This window comes from Typopeltis vanoorti, chromosome 9 (genome assembly GCF_054136105.1).
Source record: "Typopeltis vanoorti isolate ZY-2024b chromosome 9, IOZ_Tvanoo_1.0, whole genome shotgun sequence".
In the NCBI taxonomy this organism is placed as follows: Eukaryota; Metazoa; Arthropoda; class Arachnida; order Uropygi; family Thelyphonidae; genus Typopeltis; species Typopeltis vanoorti.
This window is the reverse complement of record NC_143557.1, coordinates 10,015,298-10,041,507: the sequence shown is the minus strand read 5'-3', so window position 1 is coordinate 10,041,507 and position 26,210 is coordinate 10,015,298. Positions and strand designations below refer to the sequence as shown.

The following is a 26,210-nucleotide window of genomic DNA, read 5'->3' as shown; positions in this document are numbered from 1 at the left end:
GTCAGTGAGTTTAAAGAGTGGTATGATAGACTTTGTGTTTCTCAGGGGGGGACCTCCCCTCAGTGAGTCTTGACAGACTTTATGTCTTAGGAAGGACCTCCCTCGATGAGTCTTTTGACTCCTTGGAGGCCTGAATAATAATAATAATATACCACTTTTTGATATCTGTCAGTCAGTCATCCCCAAAATCCAAAAGTATCATGGTATATCCATTCTCCTTGTATACTTCAATGCTAACATAATTATAGAATGTGAGCAAGTTGCTAAAACATGATCTTCCTTTAGTAAAGCCATGCTGCTGTTCATTGCAAAGTAGAGATTCACTGTCAACCCATTTCTGAATGCTAGCCCTAACCAATTTTTCCAAACTCTTCACTACCACTCCTGAGATACTAATCGGTCCATAGTTGGATACATTGGTCTTTGTACCCTTTGTGCATTGGAATTATCATACATTCTTTCCATTCCTGGGGAATCTCCCCTGTTCTGATACTCATATTTATAGCCTGGTCAAAGGAATAGCCAGTTCAGCTGAACACTCTTTTAGCACACGTGCTGATATCCCATCAGTACCTATTGTGAATTATAAATTAATGGGATAGTAATGGGATAGGTATTACTATCCCATCAGTAATGGGATAGTAATACCTCTTCTTCATATTCCTTGAGTTTCTTCATCCAATGAAGAAGTAGCAGTGAGCAATGTTGCATACACCAGGTTGATAATTTTTAACAAAATGGGCACTCATTAGTTGAACCTCTTCTGCATGTGTCACTCTCATGCAATTTGCATTTAGAAGAGTTATTCTAGTATGAAAAGAAATTGGCTTTACTTGCAGCATATCGGTAGAATTCTTGTGGGTTGTCTTTAGCTTGCAAAGCCAATTTCTTTTCATAGCTTTCCGTACATTGTTGCGGAAAGCTAAGTCTGAGCTTTTCATACAATAACATGACTCTTCTAGCCTGCTGCTTGTAATTTTGATAATGGACATCATCCTTATGCACACGGTATTCCTTCCACAGCATCCTTTTCTTATGAATCTCTTGCTTAATAAGATTACACATCCATTTCAGTCCTACCTTATTTATTCTTTGAACTCTCAGGACACATTCTGATAATGCATCATTTAAGTATTTTTTAAATGCTTCCCATGCACTGTCAATATTCTTCCCATCCAGCAACCGATTCGATTGAACTCAGTATACTCTTTAGTTGGTTATAATTTCCTGATTATTTGTAGTTCAGCATGTAACCTTTTGTGAATGGAACATTTATAAATATAGAGTCACTTAGTCACTTCCCAAGTGAGTACTGCATGATCAATTACCAACTGGAGGCAGAATAGTTATATCTTTAACTGAAACGCCCTCTGACACTATAATCAAATCTAACACTCTTTCATCTCAAGTTCCTTCTGTCACATGCTGCTTGAGGAAGTTGTCTCGCAACAACTTGATAAATTCATTTACATTCTTCTTATTAAATGTCACAGCTACCCAGTCAATCTTTGGATAATTAAAGTCCTCCATTATGATTACTCTTTTTGCACCCATTGTGTCTATTTGGTGATGCATTTCTTCATCACTAGCAACCGATCCACCAGGTATGTAACAACATCCCACCATGTAATTGATCTTGTTAGATTCCACCTCACACCAGATGGTTTCAAACTCACTGCCACATGAAATACTGTTACTAGTACCACAATCATAGGTCTCAACACTAACTGGATTCAAGTCATCCGATATCATTAACAGCACATCCCCTCCACTCCTATCCTCTCTATTCTTCCTAAAAATACTACCCTTTATGCATTAATACCATGTATGGTATTAATGCATAAAGTATGTATGATTTGATAGCTAGGTCTCACTAATGCCTACAATATGAGGTTCCAACATATTGACTAAGGCAACAAACTGTAGCCCTTTGTTTCTGATACATAATAATATACCTGCATGTTTTTTTGTATACCCTTGTCTGCATGACACAGTTGGAAAATTTTGCAGATCTGTATTCTTCTCTAGTGCCTTATACATGTAGGCATCTTTGCACACGTTTGATGGGTCCAAACCGGATGAACACAAAGTCAAAATCATTCTCTCCTCATAATCATTTGCATGACAATGCTGATTCCCTTAATTAGCATAATTATATAACATTGTCACTCTTACACTCATTCACACCATTCCTCCCATTATAATTTAGTTTCCATGACTCTGTGTTAGGTCTCATACCAGTTATTAGTTTTTCAAGACTCCTGATCCCAAACATATTAATATGTAGGCTGTCCCTCGTATAAAAATCCAATCCAATCTTCCCTCAAGCTCACTCCACACATCCATTCCTTCTGCACAGCCTATACAATGAATCGTTTGCCATCATAGCCCTTCTCCTTAATTCGTTTTTATCATATCGAGGTAATATACTTACTATTTTCACTTTCTCATTCTTCACTCTTGCCTCTTCCAACAACCCTTTCATGTCCTCTCTCACACTGTACTTATTGCTAGTTAAGTCGTTAGTACCTACTACAAATATGATCTCAATTACTTTTCTTTTCTATTTTTGAATTGCTTCAATTATATTTTTAATTTTTGCTCTGGGAAAACTTGAAAGTTATAACCCCCTCATCAACAGCATGTTTTACGATAGTCACCATATCAAATAACATCCTCCTTTTTACAAACATTACTTACCTGATTTTTGTTACTCACTGACTTAGCTGATTCTGTGCTTTGTTGTTTCTTATTTTGCTGCTTAATTTTCTTTTCCTCCCTCTGTTCATTTAAATGTCTCTCGACTTTCTGTAATTTCTGCCTCATCTCTCTGAAAATTTGCTTTAACTTCACAATTTTGGAGGTTAATTCATTTTCAACATCCTCCTCAACATCTTCAATAATCTCCTTAGCATGGCAAGCCTTCTCCTTCTGGCCTTTGCTGCTCTTCTTAGCATTACATTTCTTGTATGTTTTTGGCACCATTTTAAACTATACTTACTACTGAAATGTCTTAACAAATTACCTTACTATGAAGAGAACTCTGGTTTCAGATAAGTTATTTTCTTATTATTATTATTATTTTGACACCTCCAGGGAGTCCAAAGGCTCATCGAGGGAGAGTGTGCCAACAGCATCGAACGATTGGACCCCTTCCAACTACTAACCCCACTCAAACTTACTTAACTGAGCCATTAGTAGCAAAGGCTCTACCAAGGAGCTGCTATAAAGGTTGTGCACTTGTAGTGTTATTAGTGTGTGGGATATTTTGTCTAAATTTAATTACAAATTCATTAGTATTAGTCCTTAAGAGTAGTAACCAGCAGAGAAAATATGGCGGCTTTGTCATTGCAGTATTTTAACTTAGACTTCAGTCGTTTCGTGAAGTGTGAGATGTGCTACATGTACTCTTTTGATTATATTGTTGAATGCAAGGAGTGTGTGTGTGTGTGTGTGTGTGTGTGTGTGTGTGTGTGTGTGTGTGTGTGTGTGTGTGTGTGTGTGTGTGTGTGTGTGTGTGTGTGTGCGCGCGCGCACGTGCAAAGTGTGAGCTGAATGAAGATATGATCAGTACTAATATGTTGATGACAGAAAGTATTAGTAGTGAGAATGCCGTGAGGAAAATGAGTGCTTGTCTGAAAGAGAAGGATGGTGTGAAAGAACAGCGAAAAACTGTTAAAAAATCATTGAAAAAAAAAATGAGCGATTGGAAAAACTTAATGGATGGTAAAAAGGACGAAAGCGAGGCGAATGTGGTGGAAGGAAATAAAATTGAGAGAATGAACGAAACCGAAAATTGTGTGTCGCAAGGTTCAAAAGCTGGAAAAATCAAAAGAATGAATGAAACCGGAAATAGTGTGTCACAAGGTTTAAAAGCTGGAAAAATCAAAAGAATGAATCACAACAAAAGTTTATGAAGGATTGAAAGTACGAAAACTTGAAAGGATGAATGAGAGTGGAAGCGTGAAGCATGGTTTGAGAGTTCGAAAATTAGAAAGACATGACAGAGAGAATGTGATGCAAGATTCGAAAGTTGAGTTGATTAGGAAGAGGCAAGAGATGAAATGGATGCAGAATGAAGTTAAGAAAATTTGGGAAATGTATGGGAGAGTGAAAACGATTAAAACAAATCAGGTTGGTATAAAAGAGGTAATGAGAGACTGGTGAGTGGTGTTGTATGGTGACTCAATTATTAAAGGTGTGCTGGATGAGAGGATGCTCAAGGTATGTTTTCCAGGAGGTAAAATGAGTAGATATGAGATATGATATATTATACCTGATATATATAATACTGGATATGAGAAGTAAGCAAGCAAGAGAGTTGATAGTTTTAATAGGAAATATGACTTGACTGGGAACAAAGAGCACATCAGAATGGATATCAGGAGGTTGCTTAGATGGATAAAAGAGCACAGTGTGACAGGAAAGATAATAAGCATGTTGCAGTGTCGAGATGAGGCAGAGAGCAAGGATTATGAATGATATGTTAGCTGAAATGTGCGAGGAGAAAGGAGTACAGTTTGTGAATGTGTGGAATGAATTTGAAGGATGAAGTGAACTATATAAGAATGATGGACTGCATTTGACTGGTTTTGATGTGAGTCACTTGGAGAGACTGCTGCTGGAAGGTAGAGAAGTGAATACAGAGAATGAATCTGATCAAGTGGGAAGCGATGTGGAAGAGCAGGAGAGTAAGACAGGAGAGATTAAAGAGGTGGTTATGAATGAGGAAGTGAGTGGCATTAGTATAGAAAGTGAGAGAACTGGTGTGCAAGAGAAACAGGGAGGCTCAGGGTGGACAGGAGAACACAGCATGAGAAAAGTGGATACTCCAAGAGGATGTGAAAACACGTGTAGACAGGAAAGGAATGGAATGACCTGGGATCAAGAAGAAACAGTTGGACTTGAAGATGGTTCTAAAATGAATGAGCAGAAAGGGAATGGCTCCAGTTGAGCATGGAGAAATTGCATCGAATGAATGGTATTAATGGAACTAGCTGTAGAACCAGGAATGAGCTGTTGTATTTGTATACAAATGCTAGAAGTGTAAGAAACAAGGCAAATGAACATTAATTGAGTCTGTTCACCCAAAAATTATGGAAATAAGTTAGACATGGTTATATTATTATTATTATGTGACACCTCCGAGGAGTCCAAAGACTCATCGAGAGTGTGCCAACAGCATCGAACGATTGATCCCCTTACAACCTTTGCTAGCAAATGAGGACATGCCCTCATGTCCTTATATGAGGACAACATTCTGACAGGAATACAGATGGAAGGGTATGATGTGTTTCATGAGGATAGAAAGGGTAAAAAGGGAGGGAAAGAGCTATTGATGATAGGGAAAGTTATGTCCATACAATGTAGAGATGCAAGAGGGAAATAGTACCAGTAGTGTGTAGAGATTCAAGTGCTGTGAGGACATCATGTTGGAGGCTTACATATTCAGAGGGGATGGGAACTTTCTGTTCCCGTCCCATCTAAATATATGGTTTACCAAAAATCCACAAACCCAATTCCCCACTAAGACCTATAGTAGATGCCACTAACTCACCTTGCTACAAACTGTCAAAACAGCTGGCCAACTCTCTGACCCCCCCTCAATGGACTTTCCACATCCTATATAAAAAACTCTACCAATTTCAAAAACCCTCATAGAAAATTTAACTTTAAATAACACAGACATATCAGTAAGTTTTGACATCTCCTCATTGTTTATCAATATTCCCTTAATTGATACTCATCATCATCATCAAATTCCTGCCATGTACCCTCAAGGGGTATACAGGATATGACAGTACTACATGAAAAAATTACATCATTACTAACTTCCTATCTACAATTTTCCTCCAAATCAGTCTGTTACTTGTCAAGCCTCCAACATTATCAGATCTTATATTTCTATCATCTAAGGCACTTTGTACCGTATCAATCCACCTATATCTTGGTCTTCCTCTGGGTCGTTTTCTTGCTAACCTGGCAGAGAACACTTGTTTTGCTAATCTTTCCTCTCTCATTCTAGGGGTATACAGGATATGACAGTATTACATGAAAAAATTACATCATTACTAACTTCCTATCTACAATTTTCCTCCAAATCAGTCTGTTACTTGTCAAGACTCCAACATTATCAGATCTTATATTTCTATCATCTAAGGCATTTTGTACCGTATCAATCCACCTATATCTTGGTCTTCCTCTGGGTCGTTTTCCTGCCAACCTGGCAGAGAACACTTGTTTTGCTAATCTTTCCTCTCCCATTCTATTTAAGTGAGCATACCACCTGAGATTAGCTCTGCTAACGCATTCCTGGATGCTGACAATGTCAAGTTCTTTCCTAATATCCTCATTTTTAATATGATATTGCCATTGATGCCATCTGTTCACGCCTCTAATCTTTCTCAGGACTCATATCTGCGGTCTCTAGTCTTTGGTCAAGTGTTTTACTTCTGACCCAGCTCTAAGATCCATAAGTTAAAATTGGTTTGAACACTGTCTTGTATACAGCTAATTTAGTGTTCCGACTAATTTCTCTCTTATTCCATATGAATTTATTCAATTGACTTCCCACCACACCAGCTTTGCTGATTCTGTTGTCTATTTCTATATTTAATTTACCATCTTCAGTAAAAATCATGCCTAAGTAGCTGAAATGTTTTACTTGTTCCACAGGTTCTCCATTCACAACACAGTTGACATTTTCAATGATTCTGCCTATTTTCATTGTCTTTGTCTTTTTATTGCTGACCTTCATACCATATCTATTACAGCAGCAATTGAATATAGTCAGAGAATCTTGCAGACTTGTAGCGGATTTATTTAGAAGTATAACATCATCCGCATAAAGCAAAGAGCTGACATTAACATCTCCAATTCTGATATCATGTTTAATACCACTTTCCTTCATAATGTGATCCATATAGATAATGAATAACAGATGGGAAAATGTACATCCTTGTCTCACACCAGATTTAACATTAAACCATCTTCCTGTACTTCCTTCAATTCTAACTGCTGACTTACAACTCAAATAAAGACTAAGTATTGCTTGATATAATGCCCCATTGATACCATATAACTGCAGCGTATTGAATAGCTTCTCTCTTGGCACCTTGTCATATGCCTTTTCCAAATCGACAAAACTTAAATACAGATATTTGTTATATTCCCATGCTTTCTCGACTATTTGTCATAAAGTGAAGATCTGATCCTGACAGCCTCTATTTGGCCTGAATCCAGCATGTTCTTCACCAAGCTTTTCTTCCACAATTCTTCTCAACCGTTTCTCAAGTATACTTGCATAGATCTTGCCAGGAACACTCAGTAGGGAAATACCTCTGTAATTCTCACATTCAGTTTTATTTCCTTTTTTATATATGGGTACTATGAGAGCTCTACTCCAATCATCGGGAATTCGTCCCTCTGTCCAGGCTTTCTGAACTATGCAGTGCAGCCACTGTAAGACTTTTATACCACCATACTTCAGCATTTCTGGTCGAATATCATCTACTCCTGCTGCCTTTCCACATTTCAAGCCTTTGATGGCTTTTTCTACTTCAAGTATGGATATGTATTCCTGACTGCATGCCTGGTCAGTATTTTTTATCACTGTGCTGTCATCACTGCTTGTTTCATTTAGCAGTTTTTCAAAGTAATTACTCCATACTTCAAGGATATCTTTTTCTACCGTTTTCATGTCACCTTTATCATCTCTAACTCCTTTTACAGCACTCTTTCCTCCATTCCTAAGCTTCTTCAACAACCTCCAGAATATTTTGCCACCTTCTTGATATTTATTTTCTATATTCTTGCCAAAGTCCTCCCATGACTTTTGTTTATCTAGTTTTACACACTGTTTAGCTTTCTTACATTTGTCTCTGTATTCTGTAAGAGTAAAAGCTGACTTATTTGCCAGGAACTTTTGATATGCTTTCTTCTTTTCATTCACTGCCTCTTTAACTTCCTGTGTCCACCAGGGAGTTCCGATTTTTTTATCCTTGCACACAACCTCACCACATGCCTCTCTGGCAGAATCAATCAATGTTTTCTTCCGAGTTTGCCGCTGAATCTCCAAGGTTTGATTCCTGTTCTCAAACTCTTTCATTTTCTTTTCAATAATCTTTCTGTATTTTAGTCTACAGTTAACATCTGAGAGCTGTTCAACTTTTATTCGCTTTAAAACTTTCTTACATGTTATTCTTTTCAATATGAAATTCAATTTTATCCTGCTCAAGACTAAATAGTGATCACTTCCAATTTCAAATCCTCTGTACACTCTGGTGTCCTGCACCAGGGAGAAAACATCACTATCAACAATAACATAGTCAATGAGACTTTTCTTATTCCTTGCCTCTTCTCTCCATGTGAATTTGTGCACATTTTTATGTTGGAACATGGTGTTAATAATAACCAGTCCATGTCCTGAGCAGAAATCCAACAGATATTTGCTATTATTATTCGCTTTGCTCTTTTCTCCAAATTTTCCCAAAATATTTTTGTATGTCTCATAATCATTTCCTACTCTGCTATTTAGATCCCCAACAAGGACCAACTTTTCCTTTTTCATTGTGTCAGTTGCTTTTTCTAAGGCGTCAAAAAATTCCTCCACTTCTACCTTAGTAGAACCTTCTGTGGGACCATAGGCACAAATAAGTCACATTGTCCAGTTCCCCATTCTCATATTTGCCAACATTACTTTACTTGAGACTGACTGCCATTCAAGAAGATTAGCCTCGTATTTTGTGTTGAATACTATGGCTACTCCTTCTTTTCCTTGATTGTCATTGCCTGAATATAACATTTTGTATTTATTGCTCAGAAAGATCTCACCAGTTTTGGTCTTTTTTGTTTCAGTCACCCCTATTATGTCGATCTGGTACTTATCTAATTCCTCAGCTAGCTCCATTTCTTTGCCATTCAGGCTTCTTACGTTGATAGTACCGATCTTTAACTCTGGTGATGTTGAGTATTTTTTCTTCTGACATCTTAAATCTCTTTTCCTTTGCCATCTATTCTGGTTATTTTTCTTGGAAGAACAAAATCTATAAGCAGATAGAAGGAACCGCCATGGGTTCCCCCTCTCACCAATTTTTATATGGAAGATTTTGAAAAACCAGCCATAGACTCAGCTTCCCTCAAACCTTCCATCTGGCTATGTAGATGATGTGTTCTCTATTTGGCCTCATGGCCCAGACACATTAGACGCCTTCCTCAGTCACCTCAACAGCCTATATCCAAGAATCCAGTTCACGATGGAAAACGAAAAGAACAATTGCTTACCCTTCCTAGACATCTTAGTTACATGCCTTCCCAACGGAAGGCTTTCCTTCACGGTATATAGAAAACCCATGCACACAGGCAGATACATCCACAAACACTCCCACCACCACCCTGCTCAACAATATAGCATTATTAAAACTCTTACCAAGAGAGCCCACAATCTTTGTTCCAGTGGAAGCACCCTTACAACTGAGCTTGACCACATACACAACACTTTCCTCTCCAATGGCTACAGCAATCACAGCATTAAAAAAAATAATCAGGTCCTCCCCCATTCCCCAGGCTTCTCTTCAAAAAGAGTTTAGAAATGCCGTCACCATACCCTATCCGTGGCACATCTGAAAAAATAGCCAAGATTTAAAACACACACACACACACACACACACACACACACACACACAGCATTTAAGCCCCATCGCAAACTTGCTACTCTTATCCGCTCTACAAAAGATCAGCTCCCTCTTCTCTCAGTGCCTGGAGTCTATAAAGTACCCTGTTCCTGTAAACTGGCATACTGTGGACAGACAGGCAGATCAACTACTATCCGCCTGGAGGAACATAAGTCATACATTTGCAAGCACGACTATCGTCAGTCAGGCCTGGCTGACCATGTCTTGGATACAACCCACAGGATCTCATGGGAAAAAAGCCACCATGCTCCACCACAGCAAATTCAAAAGAGAAAGACTATTCTTAGAATCAGCAGCAGCTCTCAGGAATCAACCTTAACAAATGTGGCTGCATTAAGCTTCCTAAGATTTGGGAAACGCTTATCACCAGAGGTCCCACTTTACATTCCAGGCCACCTACAACCACCCTTAGATGGCGCTCCACCTAGAGAGGACTTTAGTGTCACCCACGTGGTTGGGGTTAGTATTGTTTGTTATTTGTTTTTATGTTACATTAGTTTTTTTGTAATCCCTGAAGATGTCTCATTGACTGAGACGAAATATAGGAAGAATTAAATTCCATTTTTAATCCTTTCTGAGTGCTGTATATAATCCATTAAGCCACCAACATGAAGTACCAGTAGTTTTGAGGCAGCATGGTGTGAGATAGAGGTGAATAGAATGAAATACTTGGTTGGATGTTGTTATAGACCAGGTAATGTGGATGGTAGTGACTATGAAATGTATAACCAAATTAGCCAAGCAAATCAGAAAAGAGATCATTATGGGCAATTTTAATTATGGCAATATAGACTGAAAGGATAAGATAGCAAGTGGAAGTAAAGAAAACGAGTTTCTTGAGTTTTTGAGGGACAACTACCTCAGACAGTATGTAACAGAGGGCACACAAAGATTGAGGGTCTTGGATTTCATCATCTTATCAGAGGATGTAATTATAAATGAGGTATCTAATCACCCACCAATTGGTGAGAGTGACCATGAGGTGATTACCTGGGTGGTTGCCAGCAGTGTGAGGACCTCTGTGAGAAAGGGGGTATATGTGGAACTACAAGGGGGGGGGGGTGATTATGAAGAGCTCAGGAGACAGCTTGCAGGCGTAGCATGGAATAAGAAGTTAGCTGAAAAAGAGATCAATGCAGCTTGGGTGATTTTCAAGAACTATCTAGTAGAAGCAATTTCTAAATGTATTCCAAGGGTCAGAAGGTTAAATAAAGTAGATGTGAAATGGACGAATAAAGAGATTAAGCATGCAATACTGAGAAAAAGGGCATTATGGAGGCAGCATAAGAGAAGTTGTGATAATCAATTCCATGAGGATTACAAAGACCAGGCAAGGTGGGTGACTTGGTTGGTAAGGGTAGCAAAAGTGAGATATGAACAGCAGTTAGCTAATGAAGCCAAAAAGAATCATAAGGAGTTCTTTCGATATGTAGCCAGCAAAAAAAAGAATGATTATGGAAGGATGACATCGATTGGATAAAATGGTATAAAGACAGCTATTGCAGAAGATGCAGTGAAGATACTTAATGAACAGTTCATAAAAGTATTTCAATCTTGTGAATGTGACATCTTGGAGAGATTGAGAGCAGTTGATGATGGGGAGGAGAGACTGACTGTAAGTGAGCAAGAGGTGTATGGGAAGTTGCGCAAACTAGATCATAATAAGGCTGTGAGACTTGATAATATATCACAGCATATTCTGAAGGAATGTGCCAGGGAGTTGACACCTGCCTTGACATATTTTTTTTAATATGAGTCTTACACTGGGTCAAGTTCCTAAGGAGTGGAAAGAGGGCAAGATTGTGAAGCTTCATAAGGGAGGTGATAAAACTCAAACATCAAATTATAGGCCTATCTGTGTGTATGGTGGTGGTTAAGTTGTTGGAGAAGCTTGTGAGAACTAGGATACAGAATTAGGTTGACAAAATTTTTATTATTATTATTATTATTCCTGATACCTCCAAGGAGTGCGAAGACTCATCGTGGGAGGACATCTACAACTGTCTCTACACCTAACCTCTACTACGAATCATCTCCATCAAATTCTTTGATGGACAGCATGGTTTTGCTAAAGGGAAGTCATGTTTTAGTAATCTACTTACTTATTACAATAAGGTGACAGCTTCCTTGGACAGAGGAGAGGGATGCACAGTAATATACTTAGATTTTGCAAAGGCTTTTGATAGATTACCACATGATAAGTTTGATAGTCAAACTAGAGCAGATGGGGTTGGATATTAGATTAGATTGGAGACTGGCTATCTGATAGGTATCAGCAAGTTGTGTATGGGGGGGAGCAATATCCAGGAAAAGGAAAGTCACTAGCAGTGTGCCTCAGGGGCCTGTTTTAGGGCCATTACTGTATAACTTGTATATTAATGATATTGGCAAAGATTTGGATATCTGCAATCTGCAAACAACTAAATATATATTCAGTTGTTTGCAGATAATGCAAAGTTGGGACGAACCATGAAGAGTTGAGATGTTGTGGCCCTACAAGAAGACTTGAATAAATTGAGTGATTGGGAATGGGGATGCGAGTTCAATGTTGCAAAATGTAAGGTTTTAAAATTTGGGAAACAAAGATGGAAAAGATTAGCTATACAGAAAGAATATCAAATCAAGAAGTTTTAAGACGAGTTGGGATGGAAAGAACCCTGTTAAAGAATATTATGCAAAGAAAGACTAGATTTGCAGGACATCTTCTGAGAGGTTCTTCGGGACACCTGACAAAAACTATATTACAAGGGAAAGTTGAGGGGAAGAGAAGACGTGGAAGACCAACTAGAGAGTGGTTTAATGACATCGTGGAATGGACTGGTTTAAGAATGATGGAAGCGACAGACAGAGAGAAATGGAGAAGAGCTGCTCATCTGCTGCAACCCTCTTGCTAGAGGATGCTACCAGATGAAGACGACGACGATGACGAAACAAAGATGGGATGCAGAATTTATACTTGGTGAGGATATACTGTTGGAGGTGGAGGAAATAAGAGATTGTGGGTGAAAGTGGATAAGGATCTGATATTTAGGGGACACATTGCCAAAATTGTGAAGACAGCACAAAGACTTCTGGGAATGATGCGGAGGACACTGACTTGTAGAAGTGGGGAGATTCTTGTTCCATTGTATAAAGCTTTGATTAGGCTACATATGGACTGCTATGCCCAGGTTTGGTCACCTGGTTTTCAGAAGGATGAAGAGATGTTGGAAAGGGTTCAGAGGCGACTGACTACGGTAGTTTCTGACCTCTAAAATATTGAATAAGAGGAAAGATTGAGAAGATGCAATTTACAGAGTCTGTGGATAGGAGGAAGAGGGGAGATATGATAGAGATAAGTTAGTAAGAGATTGTTATAGGATCAATGAAGAGGTTCTAGAGAAAACAGTGGGAGATCAGGGGAGAACCAGATATCATCCCTGGAAACTGTATAAAGAGGGTGTGAGCAGGGGAGTGAGAAGCAGGTTTTTTGCATGCAGAGTTGTGAATGATTGGAATGCCTTGCCTGAGAGTATGGTGTCTGCAGAGAATTTAAGCATGTTTAAAGTGCAGTATGATGAGCTGTGTGTATGTTAATAGGACCTCCTAGATGAGTCTTTGACTCTGTGGGGTCTTGGGTGATGATAATAATAATAAATAATGTTATAAAACACGAAAATCTACACTAATACACTATAAAACACTAATTTTCTATGGGAAAAACACAATAAAACAGACAAAAATCACCAATTTTACAAAAGTGCTAAATTCACTGACCTATTATAATATATATAAGAGGGTAGTCTTAAAAGTTCTCAGCCTAACAATGAAAAAACGAATTTATAATTTCAAAATAACGGTGAATCCAAGTCTCATCCATAGTAATAAATCGATGCACGAAATCAGTTTTATTCTTGTTAAAATGCTCCAAGCACTTGGGAAAGTTCCTTCCTTCCCAACCTACTATTCATATAATGTACTAATGTACTATAGGTTGATCAACCAACCTCTCATGTATGGGCCTAACACATTAAAAAAAAAAATTAAAAAAAATTGATATGAAACAATCCGTTTCACACAACTACTGTAATGAATTATACCATTATTTTTAAAGGTAATCTATAGGAAACTAAGGGACCACCTCAAATATAGGCATTGTTGAATTAATGACTAGATTTGTGACTGTACAGTTATCAGTTGTTCGGTAAAGTAACACCCTAGGCAAAAGAGGAAAGTTAAAATTTCATTTTCCTTTGTTTTAGTGTTACACGGTGATCAGCATTCATTTTCGAAATTATGGATTTTACAACCACGTTATAACTAACTCTTTTTATTATCCTGACGTTTTGATCTTCATATCAAGATCATCATCTGGAGCATTCTCTAGATACGCTTGTCACACGTCTTCCTTCTGGCAATCTTTCCTTCACGGTTTACCAAAAACTGACACATACTGGTCAATATATACACATAAAGTCATACCAACACAAAAACAAAATCATCAGTACTCTAAAAAACAGGGCACTGAAAATCTGCTCCAGTGAACAGGTACTGAAAGACGAACTTAAAGTGATCAGCAATACTTTCCAAAAAAATGGGTACAGCCAAAACACTATTAACAAAATTCTCTACAAGACCTCAATAAAAAACAAAGACAAACCGGACTACAACAAAACTATAACCATTCCCTACATTAAAGGAACATCAGACAAAATATACAGAGTACTACAAAAATACAACCTCAAAGCCACCTTTAAACCTCCTGCAAAATTAAAAAACTTACTCAACTCATCCATAGACCCACTCTCTCCAATAGCCCACCCAGGAGTACACCGTATTTATTGTACTTGCAACATACCATATATAGGAAAAACAGGATACACAATTCCTATCAGACAAAAAGAACATAAACGACACATTAAATATAATAATTATGGTGAAGCTGGCCTTTCGGATCATGCCCTGAATACCTTGCACAGAATTTACTGGAAAAGCACTAGCTGTCTACATCGCATTAAAATGTGGTATGAACGGAAATTTAAGGAAGCCTGTGAGATCATTATCAACCAGCCCAATCTGAACAATAATGATGGTCTAAAAACCCCAAACATATGGAAGGCATATATTCGATCCACGAACCCTTCCTCACCAAGAACTATAAATAGGACTGTAGAAAATCCAGTATCTTAAATAACAATTGTAATACTAAAAATAGGACATCGTTTCTGAAAGAAAACCATCTGTAAGAAAGAATGTTTAATCCTGTCATCATAAATAGAATTTAGCTTGATGTTATTTATATATTTTTTTTTCACTAGAGGTCATGCCAGTAGAATAACGTGATCAAATCATTGTTTCTCTAGCTTACAGTTAATAATGTAACTCAACTTGTCTTGTATATTTATGTATGTTCCAGATGATGATCTTGACATGAAGATTGAAACATCGGGATAATAAAAAAAATTAGTTATAACACAGTTGTAAAATCCATAATTTTAAAATTTCATTTCTCTGATGATAAAGAGGCAATATTTATCATGTGCTAATACCATTTAAAGATTAGAGTTATCTGTAGAATAAAAATCTTATTTTTCACAGAAATTTGTTTTCTTTGTTAAAAATAAGAGGAATGAGTTGTCAGAATCCCACTATAGCATGGTTCAAAGAATATTATTTAGAACTGCAGTAGTAGTAGATGTTGCAAAGATTTGGTATTGTGTATATTGTAAGGTTTGTCAAACAAATGAGGTATGCAATGTACTGTCATTTACAAAACTGTTCATTAACTTCTGTCAACTTGAGGAGGAAGTTATTATTATTATTATTATTATTATTTGAAACCTCCAGGGAGTCCAAGGACTCATTGAAGGAGAGCACGTGCACTACAACTCTCCACTACTCAATCCACCAACTGACCACAACTACACTACCGCTGACCACAACCACCACTAGTATTTCCACAGACACTCACAAACATCCATGCCCACGGTGGGATTCGAAACCACGGCGTTTTGGCTGATACGCTAACCACTTGGCCAACCAGGCCGGTGATATAAAGGGGGTAAAGTAAGTTAGAGAACAGCACTCTGTAATACTCTGTCATTAGTTCAAGGATAAAGATCTATCCATCACCACACATGATATACAACCAAAGCTGACATCCGAATACAATGTTCCAGAAAGAAAACCAAGTGCTTTATTTTTTCAAAACTCATCCATGGAATTTTGTCCAAAGGTTGTTGACAGAGCAAGAAGATCCTTGCTGATCAATGATAAAAGGCAAAGTCATCATCATTATCTATTAGTTGAGATGACTCTTGTTAATGCAGAAATTGGATTAAAATATTAAATTAAATTGAAAATATTTTAGAAATAACTGAATTAAGAGCAATTGAATCATTTCATAATAAAAGTTTGTCACCCTTCTTACACTGAATACAGACTGATTTCCATTTCATGCTGCAAGATCACTGGCAAAAAGATACAAAACAGATATTCAGATTTGGACTCCAAACCGATCAGAAAAAATCCATCATGGGCAAAATACACACGATCCTTTTGATCTATTTCTGACAAAAAAAAAATCTAAATGTTGAGGGAACATTTACTAAAAAGTATCAATGCAAGAGATGAAGGAAAATTAAAAAGCAAGAGACTGGCTTTTAATTTGAACAAAAATACATTTAGATGAAAGAAACCATAACTGCCATATGAAGATGATGTCTGTCATACTTTTTTTGTCATTTCAAAAGACAGAAAAGGAAGATGACAATTTCAATGAAAGTCAATTGAATTATGCTTGTTTCTACCTCTCCCTCCCCTTTTTTCTCCCTTCTTACAGCATTGAATGTCCATAACAATGAGAAATGTTGAATCAGATGATCAGAAAATAATAATCCACTTGACAAAATGAAATCATAATAATAATTCCATTTGGCATTCTTCTAACACAAATTGTGATGAGAAATGTGAGTGTTGCTCCATAGTATAGAAATCAACTAGATTGTGGTCTGAAGTGCCTGAAGGACAAACAACATCCACAATATGCTTAATTGAATGACAGAAGAATGTTATTTGCAAAGAGAATACAGGACTATCTTAAGTAGTGGTAATTATTTCTCACTAAAAGATAATGAATACAAGTGCGCAAGTGTTTTTAATTTTTTTTTCTTTTTTAACAGAATCCTTTTTTTAAAGGATTTCGTATTCCTGAAGTTCGAGCAGGCTCGCTAGGAGACCCCTGTTTAGGAGTGAGACAAGTCTGAACTGAGGAAGGAACAGCAAGGCTGTCTGCTCTTGTCAACCAGAATCTGGGTTTATAGAAGGCCTAGGATGCTGCTTTATAATCTAATCTAATAATTCTATGTGAGAAAACATAACATTTAACTCTATGAAATAATATAAAACATTTCTCTGTATTAAGTTTAAGGCTACTTTCCCTGAGGTAGCTTACTTGAGGATACAAATTAGACTACGATAGGTGCTTTATTACGGGTCGTACTGTTAAAAAGTTCCAGACCGGCAAAAAAAAAAAAAATAAAAAAATAAAAATAAAAATAAGCGATATGTTGCAAAGACGAACCATCACAGATAAAGAAAACTGCCGATAGGGTAAAATATTTGAAGCAATACCAATAATGGGATAGTTAAATTGTTATTACAATGAGGTTCATAAAATTTTGTATATAGATATCGAAAGTTCATGGTAAATCTTTAAAACGATTACATTCGAACAATCATCAAGAGAATCCAATTATAAACAGAAGAAAGAAACATTTTGAAATCGCCAAACTTTTGATTTTAAATACTTCAGTCAAGGTGCTGCATCGTTTTAAATAACTATCTCACCTTAATCGTTCAGACCGATCATGATCTAAATGTGAGCATTTCAATATCACATTTTTGGAAGAAGTCATAGTATCCACCCGGATGTTACGCACAATACAGTGACGTCGTTGATTATTTGTGAATCCAATGGGAGTGAAGTTTGGCGAAATGAATCTAAAAACTTAGACTTGGCTTTCAGATGTATTAATATTTCAGATGATAAATATCTATTTATTTCATATCTAAAGTAAACAGGCAATGTGTGCAACGTTGATAGCTTAAAAACATTTGGTAACTTCCTTTTAAGAAACCATAATAAACCTTAAATCACACTGCCATTACCGATTCACGTTTCACTAATTGTTAATAAAAAGACTCAGTTATTTTTCAAAGGGTCGTCGTTTTCTACTGTGTTATTATTATTATTATTATTATTATTATTATTATTATTATTATTATTATTATTATTATTATTCCTGACACTTCCAAGGAGTCCGAAGACTCATCGCGGGAGGACACCTACAACTGTCTCAACCACTACACCAAACCTCTACTGCGAATCATCTCCATCAATGCCATCTACCGCCCACCTCCACCACAACTAGTATTTTTTGTCTGTAAATTTCGTGTGTGCTGAATGGCCGATTTTTCTGTATGCGGGAGAAAAAATCCTGCTACCTCCGTATGAGATCGGCTAACTCACCTTCGATTGAAATCGTCCAGATAAAGATTCCTCCCGTCGCGACGAGAACTCATATCGTCATTAATGCATATCTTATTGTATGCAAAGATAAATAAATCATCTGAAGTGATTTATTGTCTAATGGGAAAATCCAGAGCTCCTTTATCCCCAACCAACTTTTCGAAAACAAACAGGCAGTTACTCTGCATCCTTCGTTGCAGTGAGTTCAGACCACCACTGAATCAAGATTTTTCACGAGAGAAAGAGAGACAGAACAAGGTAAACTGTCATCATCTCGGAATACCAAGTACTAACATTACTATTATTGACTACAATAGAGTAAATTGGATGACGTCTCTTTTTTAGATTATTATTTATTATTATTATTAAATTAGAGTATTATTATTATTACATCACACCTCCAGGTAGTCCAAAGACTCATCGAGGGAGGGCATCTACTCTACAACTATTCGTCTCACTCCTCCACCAACCTTCATCAGCTAACACTAATGCCATCTGCCGCTGACTACCACCACTAGTACTTTCACAGACAATTACAATATCCATGCCAACGGCCGGGTTAGTCGAGTTAGTCGATCTCTGGCACGGGCAAGCAGGTTTTTCCTCCCGGAAACTCGGGTTTTTCGTCCTGTAAACTCAAGAAAATCGACCGTAGAACCCACATTATTTCAGACATTAAAAATATATTGTGTTAGGGTTAGAGACCACGAGATGGCGGCACACACTCTTCACTGCGTACCGCTTAATTAGTGATAGCCTTGGGCCATCTGTCTCTGATTGGGTACCAGTGGAGATTGAACTGCCCACTCAGTCTCCAAAAGTTAGATAGGGCTAAATGGCCTCGCCTACTCCCGTATATACGGGAATAAAAAGGCGTTAGCTGATTTTTTTTTTTTTTTTAGATGCCAACGGCGGGATTCGAACCCGCAGCCTTTTGATGTTTCAGATGCTGGGTTAAAGATCCAAATTTCCTGAAAAGGAAACAAAAACTACTTTCAAAGCCAAACATCAGCTAATTCGGAAAACGCTGGAAAATGGACCTCCAATTCACTGCCACTCCAAATAACAACAATCATTTACATGACTATTTGAATAGCACTGAATCGAGCACCTTTCCATTCCATTCGACTTAAAATTGGCGTAAAAAATCCACAGAGGCTAGCAAAAGAGATGGGGGGTATACACTCTTTCTTTCTACAAGTTGAAAGAAAACTGGGATCAGCTGAACTCTAAATGAATTTGACAAATTATTATTTCGAACGTATTGAAAATTAAAATTTCTACGATATGACAAAAGACGACCTATCCGACAATAATCTATCAAAATTTTGGAAGGAAAAAAAATTGAAAAAAAAAAAAGGGGGGGGGGAGTTAAAATAAGAATGGTAGATGGATTTGTTTTACTTTTTTTAGATATTTTTTCTATATACTCTACTTAGATGCATTAGACAATTTATTTTACACTGATTTCCAGAAATTAAGGAACAAAAAGAAAAATCACGACAACTCCAAAAATGTACGATGAAATTTCATACAATTTGGTGTAAATCAGTAAACAGTATCATATGAGATCTGAGATAAACATGCACACTTATTATTAATAAAAAATAAATAAGCTAACTCCTTTTATGGAGCCTGTGTAGCTCAGCGGATGTGGCGTTTGCACACCGCCGCGCTTGGCCGCACGAAGGAAGACTTGGTTTCGAGTCTAGTCGGCGACTAGAGGAAATTTTTCTAAGCCTTTTTTCGACCGGTTCCCGAGTTAGTCGATCTCTGGCACGGGCAAGCAGGTTTTCCTCCCGGAAACTCGGGTTTTTCGTCCTGTAAACTCAAGAAAATCGACCGTAGAACCCACATTATTTCAGACATTAAATATATTGTATTAGGGTTAGGGACCACGAGATGGCGGCACATTTGAGCCGTCTCTCTTCACTGCGTACCGCTTAATTAGTGATAGCCTTGGGCCATCTGTCTCTGATTGGGTACCAGTGGAGATTGAACTGCCCACTCAGTCTCCAAAAGTTAGATAGGGCTAAATGGCCTCGCCTACTCCCGTATATACGGGAATAAAAAGGCGTTAGTTGATTTTTTTTTTTAACTCCTTTTATTCCCTTATAGGGAAGTGGACTATGAGTTGAAACTCCACCTAGCTTTTGGAGACTGAGTGGGCAGTTCAATCTCCACCAGTCAGAGATAGCTGGATCATGCCTATCACTAATTATAGGCGCACCGATGAAGAGACAGCAAACAAGTGCTGCCATCTCTTGGACCTAACAGGATATGTTATTGTCTCAAATAATATGGGTTCTAGTCGATTTTCTTGAGTTTACGGGATGGAAAACCTAAGTTTCTGTGCGACAAAACCCTCTTGCCAATGCCAGAGATAGATTAACTCGGAAACCGGTCGAAGAAAGTCGGCGACTAGACTCGAACTTATAAGTCTATCTTCGTGCGACCAAGTAAAGAGATGCAAACACCACTTCCACTGAGCTACATGGGCTCCCTCCTCCTCCTCCTTCTTCTTCTTCTTATTATTATTATTAAGAGAGGAAGACCTCCAGGTAGTCAGAAACATATCGAGGGAGGCCATACTATTCGCACCAGCTGTCATATCAATTCATATGAAGAACTTCTTGCACACACACACACACATTAAAGGCAATCCATTCGAATCATGCACCAATCTATTATAAAAAATCAGCCCTCACCCCCTTTTTCACAGCATTCCTTGCAAACATTCTCGTGCAAGACAGTCGCTAGATTCGATCTCGTCCTGGGGAAAACAATTAAATATCGCCCCTGATGGATTATAAGAAAATCACCAATTGCTAGTTTGTTTTTATTACAAGAGAAACAGTAATGCAAAACAATTACATAATAATATTAATTAAATGTTTGCTCTACGGGGATATCACACAATAAAACTGTTTATAAGTTCTAAATTTAAATTATAATCTATATCCGGCTCTATCGATATAGTTGCTAGGCCAACAAATCTTTCTTGGGTCATTGCTGTTCGCAAATAATTCTTAATCAGTTTAAGCTTGGAAAAAAATTTTTCACGCTTGTTACGCTAACAGGAATTGTTAACAATATCCTTTGGGCGGTTGGGATAAATTTCTACAAGATTTTGGTTATTATATAATAAAATTTGGTGAAGACTACTTTTCTCTTCTATTATTTTTGAGAGAATTTTTAATTCTTCATATAAATCTATTGCATCGACATCAGATAAGTTTTTACAATGTTCCATGACATTGTTCTCATGTCTTTTCAATCCTTCTTCGTAATCAGTATTCGACAATCCTGATATCATTCTGGCACTCTCCTTTGCATTGTCTCCACTGATCAGAATCACTACAGAAACCAGGAGTCCAGACATGTGCGCAATAGTCCAATTGAGGTCTTATCAAGACCTTGTAAAGAGGCAAAATGGCCATTTACAGTGCAATGCTTTGTATTTGCGAGTTGTGTTTGCAATCTTTGCAATATAACCCTTGAACATCAATTTCCTGTCGAATAAAACTCTAAGATCCCTATATTGATCCGTTTCTTCTCACCAATATAATACGATATTGGATATCTAATCCCATAAAATTGCGTGACCTTACTTTTATTAACATTGAATTGACAACTCTTTTAACATGCTACAATTCCAGGTTATTCAAATCATTCGCAAGTAAGCACTTCTAATTACACTACCCTGAATCAACAGGAAATAGCTATATATCGCATGTCAAATCCTTCCAAATGTCATTAATGTACAGAGATTGAATAACAATGGGCCTATAACTAATCGTTCAGACACACCACCGGTTACCTAGAATCTTTCAGATTCCCATCCCCATATACGAATTTTTTATGTCTGCCAGTCAGTCGTTCTCTTATCCATGTCTTACAAACCAACCAATCCAATATAATCCCATATTCTCCAATTTATGCAACAGTTTTCCATGTTGCCGTCTGTCAAATGCTTTTTCAAAATCCAAAATTATCATGATGTATCAATTCCCTTTGTCTCTCTCACTCGTAAAATTATTACAGAATGTGAGCAAGTTACTAAAACATGACCTCTTAGTAAACGCACTGTTCGTTGCAAAGTAGAGACTCTCTGTCAACCTACTACTAAATAAAAGCCTAAAAAACTTTCCAAAATCTTCACAACCACTCCTGATATACTCATTGGTCGATAGTTCCATACATTGGTCCAACTACCTTGTGCAATGGGATCATCATACATTCCATCGTCTACTGAGGAATCTTTCCTGTTCTGAGATCGTAAATATATAACCTGGTTAAAGAAATATCCAGTTCAGCTGAAGATACTCTTAGCACACCTGCTGATATACAATTAGTTCCTACTGCAGAATTCTTATAACAACCAGTGCCGTCTTAACAAGTTTCAGAGCCCTTAGGGCTAAACAAAGTTGGCACCTTAATCACATTGGATTGAGCAATAATTGAATAATACATATAATTAATTAAATAACTTTCATTGCATAAAAATAATTATTTTAATATATATAGACATTGCACATTTTTATTTAATTCGAAAATATTTATAATACTGTTCGCTAAAAATTAAACATACTCGTTAAAGATACCAAGCTATTTTATATGTACAGTATATAAATATAAACTTGGTTTTAATCTATTTCCCAAGTAATCAAACAAACAAGTAAGTCAAGTTTGCGCCTGCAAGTAGTGAAAGTCTGGGAGACCTTGTACGTAGTGCAAGTCTTAGGCAACTCGTGGTAAAGGTGATTAAGTTCTGATCACTATTCTTACAGGCGCAAACTTGACTTACTTGTCTGTTTACTTACTTGGGAAATAGATTAAAACCAACTTCATATTTATATACATATAAAATAGCTTGGTATCTTTAACGTATATTATATCCAAGGCAAAAAAAAATTTTCTACATTAAAGATACTCGATTCATAAGCGCCCTTGGATTAATGGCACCCCTAGGTTATAGTCCATTTAGCCCAATGGATAAGGAAGCCCTGGCAACAACTCTAGCACTTCCTCCGCATACACATAAGTGCATTCATACGGTAAAGAGTTAGCAACCAGTTCAATGTTGCATATACAAGGTTGATAGCTTTTTGCAAAATAACTGCTCATTAGTTGAACAATTTCTTCTGCATCAGTCACCTGCATACCGTATGCATTCAGTAGAGTTATTCTTTCAATTTCATTCTTTGTTTTACTTGCCGAAAACGATAGAATTCTTTTGGGTTGTGTTTAATTTGCAGAGCCAGTTCCTTTTCATAGCAGACTTATCTTTCCGTACAACACTTATGATTCCTCTGGTCTGCTGCTTATAACTGTAACAACTGACATCTTCCTTATGCACACGGTATTCCTTCCACATTATCTCTTTCTTACGAAATTTTTTCCTTAATTAGATCATACATCCATTCACTCCCAACCTAATTATTCCTCGTATTGTAGGAACACATTTTATATATACTGAATAATTTAAGTATTTTTTAAACACTTTCCAGGCCCTGTCGATATCCTTCCCATCCGACAAATGATACGATTCCACAGAACCTGGCATTTTTCACAGGTTGTCATTAATTCCTGCTATGCAACATTTTCTGATGGAACATTCATAAAATTAGCGAATTCTTAAAAGAGCATGGCATGATCACTGTTCAATCACAGGCGGAATAATTACGTCCTTATATGGTTGGTTGTTTGATTTACAGTATTTGGCACAAAAACTACAAAGGTCATATTGTGCCATACTAAAGGTTTCAACTATACATGAACAGTTACAGAAAATTGTAAACAATATGTCTGTACAAAAATCTAGTTCCACAAAGCAGCATCTACATATAAACAGAACTGCTGCAGAGGGCATAGGTCAGAGGTTATTACGGTAGTACAAAAATAGTTAACAATATAAATTAATACACAAAACAACCAACACCAAGCCAAGGAATGCAGTATCTGCATATACGTAAAATTAGAACAGATGCTGCTTTGTGGAACTAGATTTTTGTACAGACATATTGTTTACAATTTTCTGTAACTGTTATTATTATACAATATTCATGGATGAAAATAAAATTTAGCAATGCAGTATAAACAGAATTTAGCAATACATATAAACAGAATTACTAGAAGGTACACAAATAGACCAAGTGTCCTACAGCATACATGATTAGTCAAAAAATAAAATAGTAAACGAAATGCACACACAATATTTAAGTTAAACAATTCAGTATCAACATATAAACAAAATTATTGCAGGTTTCAGCAGTACATAAATAGGTAACAGTACAGGTTAACATATACATATACAAAACAAGACAAGGAAAGCAGTATCTACATATCGTAAGATTACAACAAATGTTATTATACTAATACATAAAGTGTCAGAAAGGAATTATTATACAGCATATATGTATAAAAATTAAGTTTAGCTCACTGATGCCTGCAATATGACATACCTATATATTAACCAAGGCAACAAATTCTACTCCTTTGTTCCGGACTTTCTACCATTCGTCTAAAAACATAATAAGTTATCTGCAGGTTTTTTTTGCATACTCTTGTATGTAGTATTTGTACTTTTTGCATACTATATAATGCAGAACATAGTTCCACAACTTCCAGATCTCTGTTCTTATCTAGTTCCTTAGTTATGCAGATTTCTTTAGTCATGCTTCATCAGACCAACTGCTCGCATCCATTCCTTCTACACAGTCTACACATCGCATCATTTGCCATCATAGTCCTTTTTCGTAATTCATTTCCATGAATGTGATCTTCGTTATTCATTTCCATCATATCTATGTAATATACTAATGATTTTTACTTTCTCACTCATCACATTCTTCCAACATAATGTTAAAGGTTGGTCGATTGGTGGAGCCTCTGCTACTAATGGCTCAGTTATTATTATTATTATTATTATTATTATTATTATCTGACACCTCCAGGGAGTCCAAAGACTCATCGAGGGAGAGTGTGCCCACAGCATCGAACGATTGGTCTCCTTCCAACTACTAACCGCGCTCAAACTTACTTAACTGAGCCATTAGTAGCAGAGGCTCTACCAATCGACCAACCTTTTAAGTTTGAGCGTGTATAGTAGTTGGAAGGGGATCAATCGTTCGATGCTGTTGGTACACTCTCCCTCGATGAGTCTTTGGACTCCCTGGAGGTGTCAAATAATAATAATAATAATGTTAAATATATAGATTAATAAAGAAACAAATGGGTGCATGAAGAGAATGGTTAAAAACAAGAGATCATGTCGTGATTGTGAAAGTGCCTGAAAAAAGTATATTCTCACCTATCACAGTAGTGAAGCACTCACAACGATTTTCATATTTTGTAATATTGTCCAGGAATTGAATTTGTAATAAAAACTATTTCTCGTATAAAGCACTCCTAAGTACCTAAAGGCTGGAGAAAGCGGGACGAGAACAACAATTAGATGTATGATACTCTGTTATTAAACATATTCGTCCACGAACTTCGCTCGATGAGTTCGAGCATTGTCACATTGTACGATCAACATCTCCTCTAACTAACCCTATACGGGTGGTTTAAAGGAAGACCAAGAGTCAGAGCACTATGTGTATAAGTTGCAGAATTCATGCTTCATCATCTAGGATGCACAGTGGTCAGTGCATCCACCCGACGAGATGCAGCCCCAAAACATTCATGCTCCCTCAACGATAAATGTCCGTTTCAAGGATATTAGATGCGGAGATAAGTCTCGAGGGGTTCTGTCGGCAAAGCGGGTTCCAGTCGTGCTGATCAGAAAAGAACCAGGGATACATTATCACCCATCCAATATCATTGAAATGGATACTTATGGTAGAGGTCATGTGATGGTTTGAGGAAGCATCTCATGCTTCTCACCTCATCGGATGAATGTATCGACTAATATGTGCTTCCTAGCAGAACTATGATTGCTGTAACTTATAATCATGGGGTTCTGAATCCTCATTCTTGAATGTATTTGATTGCGATAGAGGAGACAT

At 37.1% G+C, this 26,210-nt stretch overlaps 1 protein-coding gene across 4 annotated transcripts in view; it reads right to left on the bottom strand.

The window, feature by feature from the left end:
• The window catches only part of LOC150102880 (uncharacterized), a 539,029-nt gene extending 521,444 nt beyond the window's left edge, over nucleotides 1-17,585 (bottom strand). For 2 of the 4 annotated variants that reach the window (XM_090397680.1, XM_090397684.1), the window contains exon 1: nucleotides 17,125-17,180. The gene's annotated coding sequence lies outside the window, so the exon portion shown is untranslated. Of the gene's footprint in view, nucleotides 1-13,448; nucleotides 13,475-17,124; nucleotides 17,181-17,519 lie in introns of those variants that run through there. The other 2 variants (XM_090397682.1, XM_090397683.1) reach the window with 2 other exon arrangements.
• Between the last annotated feature and the right edge of the window lie 8,625 nt (nucleotides 17,586-26,210).